General features: G+C 50.3%; 2 non-coding genes across 2 annotated transcripts; both read right to left on the bottom strand.

Annotated features, from left to right (window-relative positions):
* Positions 1-5,930: 5,930 nt before the first annotated feature.
* Positions 5,931-6,003, bottom strand: TRNAA-CGC (transfer RNA alanine (anticodon CGC)). The gene has a single exon. It is a non-coding gene; the product is annotated as a tRNA-Ala (tRNA).
* A 331-nt stretch (positions 6,004-6,334) lies between these two features.
* On the bottom strand, positions 6,335-6,405 carry TRNAA-CGC (transfer RNA alanine (anticodon CGC)). The gene has a single exon. It is a non-coding gene; the product is annotated as a tRNA-Ala (tRNA).
* Between the last annotated feature and the right edge of the window lie 1,276 nt (positions 6,406-7,681).

Genomic DNA, 7,681 nt, shown 5'->3' with positions numbered 1-7,681 from the left:
AACGAATCAAGGCCTACATTGCATCGTCCTGGCCTGCGCAAAAATCTCTGCCGGGTGAGCTTCAACCTTTCTTTAAACTTCGCGATGAACTGTCAGTGGTGGACAATTTGATTTTGCGTGGCGAACGCCTTGTGGTTCCCGCATCACTTACAGCGCGGATAATTACCGCTGCTCATGAGGCTCACCCTGGAATTGTACGAACGAAAGCACGTCTGCGAGATAAAATTTTGGTGGCCAGCCATGGGCAGGCAAGTCGAGTTAGCTATTCAAACGTGTAGTATATGCCTGGCAGCGGACATGAGCACGAAGGTTATGGCTGCACCATTGAACCCGGTCCCCTTACCAAAGGAACCGTGGCTAAAGCTGGGCATGGACATTCTTGGCCCATTTGAGAGAGCACCACACGATTGTCGATATGCGATCACGCTGCTCGACTACTTTTCTAAGTGGCTCGAAGTATACTTCTGCAACCAAGCCACAACACGCACAGTAACAGGCTTTTTGGTGTCAGTGTTCGCACGTGAAGGTTACCCAGAGGAAATTGTTTGCGATAACGGGCCACTGTTTTCATCTCGAGAGTTCCAAGCTATTCTGCAGGATCGCGGCATCCGCTTGCGGCATTCGTCCGTATACTACCCGCAAGCAAACAGACACGTAGAACGGTTCAACACAGTTTTTAAAAGCTTTGTTCAAGTGGCTACACTCGAGCAGCGTCCCTTACGCCAAACGGTAACAGTATACTTGGGCATTTACCGTTGTACGCCGCATGCCACAACTGCAGTTGCCCCAGCACTTCTCCTGCATGGACGTCTGCCAAGGACTCGGCTCGATGTCGTTGGGCATCCGTCAGCAATATTTTCAACCGACCCTAGTTCAGAGCTCCACCGCCTACGCGAGCGGGTGAAGCAAAAGCAGCAATCCAGTAAACCATACAGACACTCGCAGGGGCGCAAGGGAAACCAAAGTGGATGTTGGTGACCTTGCACGAGTACGCAGACAGACAACTGCTTTTAAAGGTGACCTGGCTTTTAGCCGCCCAAGAAAAGTGATAAGAAAGCAGGGGCAATCGTCTTTCCAGCTTGATGATGGAAAAACATGGAACGCTTCAAAGTTGTCAAGGATGCCACGAGCTTCTGCATCTCTCTGTGCGTGGGGGGAAAGGAATGATACAAACGACACCGCTAGGGAAAGCAGCTCACCGCCTACTGTGGAGAGACCCGTTTCAGAAGCGCCAACCGGAACTTCAGCTGTGGCTGCTGCGAAGCAGCCGCCTATGCCACCAGTGACCGGCTGTGAGCCGGAAGAGACTTCGCCTGCCGCCAGTGGTTTCTCAGAAGCATCGGGACTTCAGCGTAGGGTACAGCCATCAAGGAATACACGACCTCCAGACCGCTATGGACACTAAGTACAGAAAGACACGTTTTGCAGTGAACATGAACCTGTGACAATCTGCACGAGTGTTGAGTTTGCTGACGTTGTGAAATATGGACATAAATGGAGTTGTATCTTGTTTTCCTCTTGTTTTATATTTTTGTATTAAGTGCATAAAACAAGCACATTATTGTTACTGTATATATAATTCTGTAAAAGAGCGCTAACGTACTACCACTACTAAATCACTAACCCATGTAGCTGTTTTTTTATAAGGAAGGGAATATGTTGTATATGTGGTTTCGGTTCCGGTTTGGAGATCACCTGCCGCCAGAGGCACCAGTGTCGCTATGTGTATATATATGACTGTATGTGGCAATAAAGGGGGATTGTTTGGTTGCTAGCAGTTCGTGTACTTCGGCACCCGCCGCTACAACAGGCATAACTAGTATTTCTTTCAAATGTTTTAAGACATCTTGTCCAGGGCCTCCACGGTGTGGTAAACGGTACATTGGCAATGGTATAATCACGTCGACAAGGTCCTTATAGACTTTCCTTTTACACACATTCAGTTCAGTTCAGTTTAGTTTATTACCTTAAAAGTCCCCCGTAGGGGCATGACATAAGGGGTGGGTTTTTATACAAACAGTAAGGATCATTACAGGAGGTACTTACAGGAGGTATTCCGGGGACTGGAATGGGAAGAGTTGGGGATAAGAGTTAATGGAGAATACCTGAGTAATTTGCGATTCGCTCATGACATTGCCTTGCTAAGCCACTCAGGACAAGAACTGCAAAGCATGATCAATCGTCTAGACAGGCAGAGTAGAACGGTGGGGCTAAGAATTAACATGCAGAAAACCAAAGTAATGTTCAATAGCCTTGCAAGGGAACAGCAGTTCGCAATTGGTAGCGAGGTGCTAGAAGTAGCAAGAGAATATGTCTACTTAGGGCAGGTAGTGACCGCAGATCCGGATCATGAGAGGGAAATAACTAGAAGAATAAGAATGGGGTGGAGCGCGTATGGCAGGTTCTCTCAGGTCATGAATGGTAGCTTACCAATATCCATGAAGAGCAAAGTATATAACAGCTGTATCCTACCGGTACTCACCTATGGGGCAGAAACGTGGAGGCTAACAAAGAGGGTTCAACTTAAGTTAAGAACAACGCAGCGAGCTATGGAAAGGAAAATGACAGGTGTAACGTTAAGAGATCGGAAGAGGGCGGAGTGGGTGAGGGAACAAACGCGGGTTAATGATATCCTAGTTGAAATCAAGAGGAAGAAGTGGGCTTGGGCAGGGCATGTAATGCGAAGGCAAGATAACCGCTGGTCCTTAAGGGTAACGGAGTGGATTCCAAGAGAAAGCAAACGTAGCAGGGGACGGCAGAAAATTAGGTGGGCGGATGAGATTAAGAAGTTTGCGGGGATACAGTGGCGGCAACTAGCAAAGGACAGGGTTAATTGGAGAGACATGGGAGAGGCCTTTGCCCTGCAGTGGGTGTAGTCAGGCTGATGATGATGATGAAGGATCATGGTAAACAGTTATTGAAAATATGGTCAGATACAAGTTGCAAAAACGAAGATGGGCAGGTCGTAGAAGCGATTTCGTGGGGAAGGCCGTTCCAGTCTGTGGCTGTTCGGAAAAAAATGAGGCAGTGAAGGTGGTGGTCCGGGCACGTGGGCACACAATTTGAAGTGGATGGCTTGGATCGATATATGCATGCTGCTGCTGTGATGTATGGTGCTTGAGTAAGGGACGAAAAAAACTTGTGGTACAGTGAAAGGCTGGCAATGCGACGTCGACAGGAAAGCGGTGATCAAGTAGTCCATTCAAAAACGCGCGTGCAACATTTTGTACGACAGGACAACTTCGCGCATGTACTTCGCGCACTTCGCGCACGCATGTGCCACCCATTACCTCATTGGAGGACACCACAAACTGAGGGAGCATTTTGCGCAGTCGTGTCTCGATGGCAGTCCGCAAGAAGGCGGCTCCCTGGTCGGGAAGAAAAAAAATAGCGCGAAACAACCTGTCGAAAAAAAAATGCACAAGCCCCGACCCACCAGCCCTGACAGGAAGAAACAAATTTGTTTTGTGACATTTTTTCCACGTTGATAACCACACGACAACTGCAACGACGCGATTGATTTTCTGGATGCTAACCCGAGCAGCAGAAAGCACATTTAGAACACACCATATCTTGGCAACAAGGAACACATTACACACGTAAGCACGCGAAAACATTGACAGTGGCTTGCCTTGCCACGCATATGCTTTCTCTCTCGCGCTCTCCGCTTCGCTGTCCCAATAATGGGTGGGACCACGGTATGAACCAAGTGGTACGCCCAGATACTGAGTCGGCAAGTTCGACCATTGCAAACGAGACAAGTGTTGAGATGTGGCGTCCCAGTCGCTGTGCCAAAACCGAGTGCTCTTTTCGCAGTTCACATTGCAGCCTGTCTGTGGTCAGAATTTTTCCTCCACGGTAGTAACCTCTTCAACACTTTCTTTGTTCGAACAAAATACCGCGGTGTCATCTGCGTATGCTGCTATCTTCACATGCGCTGACTGTAGCCTAAAACCACTTATACGGTCGTTGTTTATGATCGCCAAGCTGAGAGGCTCGAGGTAAGCCGCAAACAGTAAGGATGAGAGAGGGTGGCCCTGTCTTACTGAGGATCTCACGGAAATACTGTCAGTGAGCTCCCCCTTAACAATTATTCTCGTCGTGCAGTTCGCATACGCCATTCGAACACCCTCCAAAATGACGCGACAATGTTTGAGCGTTCCAATAAAAAAACAGGGCATCATGTGAAACCCGGTCAAAGGCTTTGGCGAGGTCCGGTTGCATTATTGCCACACGGGCACCAAGCACGGCACGGCACGTCACAACATTCCAAAGCTTTTCGTACAACGTGTACATTTGTTGAGATGCTATGGCCTTTAATGCCACACATCTGGTGTGGCCTAACTAGATTCGCTATCACACTTTGTAGTCTTTTGGCCAGAACTTTCATGTATATTTTGTAATCCACTTTGGTCAGGCTTATCGGGCGATGAGACCCCACCAACAAGCGTTCTTCTGGATCGTCCGACATTGGAATCGAAATGATGTGCGAGGCGGTTAATGACACTGGAACTTGCTTACGCTAATATGATTCGATTAGCACTTTGAGCGGAATGTGGGTGACACGGAGCTTAAATGCTTTGTAGAATGCAGTGCCTAGGCCATCGGGTCCTGCTCTGCAGCCATGCTCGCAGCAGTTCGGAACAGTTATCATGATGCCACTCCGTGTATGCCAAGCGACAAGGCTCCGAATTATATGGATGTCTTTGGGCGGCTCATCGCAGAAGGAGATGCTAAAGCAACTGGAGTGGCTGGGGCTTCAGTGGGCAGAATCATACGTGCCTACTGGGACGAAGGCCGGATCAAAGATGCTCCTCGCTACCTCACCAGGAAAACAAAAGAAGACTTGCAGATTGTTGTCTGAGCTAGTGATAACCTTTTCATAACGATAATGGCCCATGTTCTCCATTCATAATGATAACGACCCATATTCTCCGGCTTATTGCATGATTTGGCGTGTTCGGCATATCTTTCAGTTTTATTTAATCGCTTGGTTGCTACAACGCTGTTTCGGAACGTAAAATGCGAGCAAAACCATTGGCCTACTCACGCTGCCTGCTCGTCGAAACGCGATAAGAAGGGGTGACGTCCATAAGAAGGAACAGCCTAGCAGACGACGGCCCCAGCTGAGCGGGCTTTGTGAGCATGCGCTTAGCCTCATCCTATTTCCAACTTCGCTCCGTCATTAGGCGCTGCCGAACAGAAAGGTCACCGCTCGCGTACGCCAGCTAAAGATTTGGGCGCCTGTACTTCTTGGTTGGCCGCGTCGATAACAAGGCACCGCCGATTTTTAACCTTGAGTTCGCCCGCACTCAGGATTGTCTTCACACCAACCGCATCTTTGAACGTTACCGCCCATACATGGCTCATTCGGTACACCCCCCGAGCGATAACATCTGGGAGCAACGATGGACAGGCCAACGCGCCGCGAAAGCCTTCCACCCTGCATGGGCGGGCCTGTATGTCACCCTGCAAGAATACAGAATTCACAACCAGTCGCTCGGCTGGTACACTCGGCAGGATAACGTGATATTTCTCGTCAGGTGCAAACCTTGTTTCCGCGGCCAAACATGGCCGCTGTACCCGCTCCGGCGGAGTCCTGCATCAGGCGTCCGTTCACTGGCGTGGCCGGAAGCAGAATCCCTGAGCTACACCCCCTGTACACCACGTGCACCCATTTTTCCTCCAGTCATACCTTCTCCTGGTACGTGCTGCAATCACACGACTAACAAGGCTTCTTTGCATCGCATCACGGCACTGTCACTACCGTAGATTGTCCTCTTGCCCTCATCAGCAGCGCAATTTTATCCCGACAGTCGTAAGGTACCTACGTTCGAGAGCGAACAGTTCAGCACCCATCGGCATGGATCCGTTCCGTATTTATTTGTCTGAACCAGGTAGTAAAAAAAAAACAAAATGCTTTACAGCATTGGAGGTGCCGGGGTTTGAACCCGGGGCCTCTCACATGCGAAGCGAGCGCTCTACCACTGAGCTACATCCTCTTTTTTTTTTTCTTTGTACTAATGGGCGCACGTGGTGTACAGAGACTGAGCTACACCCTTTGTACACCACGTGCGCCCATTTTTCCTCCTGTCATACCTTGTGCGGGTACGTGCTGCAATCCCACGACAAACAAGGCTTCTTTGCATCGCATCACGGCACTATTACTATCGGAGATTGCCCTCTTGCTCTCACCAGCGGCGCAACTTTTATTCGCGACAGTTGTAAGCTACCTACCTACGGAGCAACCATTTCAACCCCCATCGGCATGGATCCGTTTCGTATTTATTTGTCTGAACCAGGTAGTAAAAAATATCAAAATGCTTTACAGCATTGGAGGTGCCGGAGTTTGAACCCGGGTCTCTCACATGCGAAGCGAGCACTCTACCACTGAGCTACACCCCCTGTACACCACGTGCGCCCATTTTTCCTCCAGTCATACCTTTTTCGGGTACGACCTGCAATCCCACGACAAACAAGGGCTTTTTTGCATCGAAGCACGGCACTGTCATAATCAGATTCTCCTTTTGCCTTCACGTGTCGGGCAAGTTTTATTCTCGGCCGCTGGAAGCTAACTACTCACAAAAGGGAATTTTTCTGCATTAGTCGGCATGGTTCTGTGCCGTATCGGGTTTAAATAAATAGCAAAAAATACAAATGCTATACAGCTATAGAGGCGCCGGGGATTGAATCCGGGCCCTCTCGCATGTGAAGCCACCGCTCTATCACTTAGCTACACCCACTTTTTTTTCTTAATTGCCTGACTTCACCGAAGCTGAACAACGTGCAAAAAAGAAAATTTACAAGCACAAGAAACACATGCATGATATTGACTCAATCAGCCTGCCCGGTTCCGGCTTCGTCGCATTAAAATTCTTTTAGAGCCATCGAAAGCTCTACCCTTGACAACCACTCAAGAATAACGCCAGCAGTTTTCACAATCTCTGTAACCCAGTGCATAGTTTCCCGCAAAAGAATTCGTGCAGGACGCGCATCAGGGTCACAGTAATGCCCTGCCATTCGCGAGCGCTTGATTTTATGCGAAGCATGTTAACGTAGGTTTCGGGCCTTCGCGCGACGCCCGGCGGTGGCCACCATTGACCTTAAAGTGAGATCACATGATGTGACGTCACGTGATGACGTCACACCGGCTGCAGATGGGGCCTCATATCGCGCCGTCGGACGTCGCCCGGCGGAGGCCTCCGCGCTTCGAGTCGCGCCGTCGCGCGCGAAGCGGCGGCGGCGCCACCATCGCTGCATCACGTGATATGTGACGTCAAGCCATGGATGAAGCGGCGCGCGCCCGCCGTCGCGTCAAGCGTGGCCCGCATGGAGCGTTTTTCCGGGCGATTCGTCGGCGTCGACGGCACCGGAGCGTTTTTTTGCCGCCGGAGAGAACGTTTTTGCCAAATCGTCGGGTTCTGTCGAAACAGAAAAAAAGTCGACGCCGCGCCGACGCCGGGAGAGGGCAGCGACAGAGGGCCAATGAGAGCCGGAGCGGGCGTCACGTGACTCTGGACGGAGCCACGCCGGCCGAGAGAGACGCGCTCGCGAGCTCTCTCTGGCACTGTAGCTGCGTCGCTTCTCGGGTATCTGCGTCGTGTAACTGCGTCGTGCTTCCCGGAAAGAGGGGCGTTTGGCGCTCCGAGGGTACCGAGTTCTAGTTCACTATAGTACCGGG

This window comes from Amblyomma mixtum, chromosome 2 (assembly GCF_055824585.1).
Source record: "Amblyomma mixtum isolate Tamu chromosome 2, ASM5582458v1, whole genome shotgun sequence".
Taxonomy (NCBI): domain Eukaryota; kingdom Metazoa; phylum Arthropoda; class Arachnida; order Ixodida; family Ixodidae; genus Amblyomma; species Amblyomma mixtum.
Note: the sequence above shows the minus strand (reverse complement) of the source record. Positions and strands in the feature narration are given on the sequence as shown.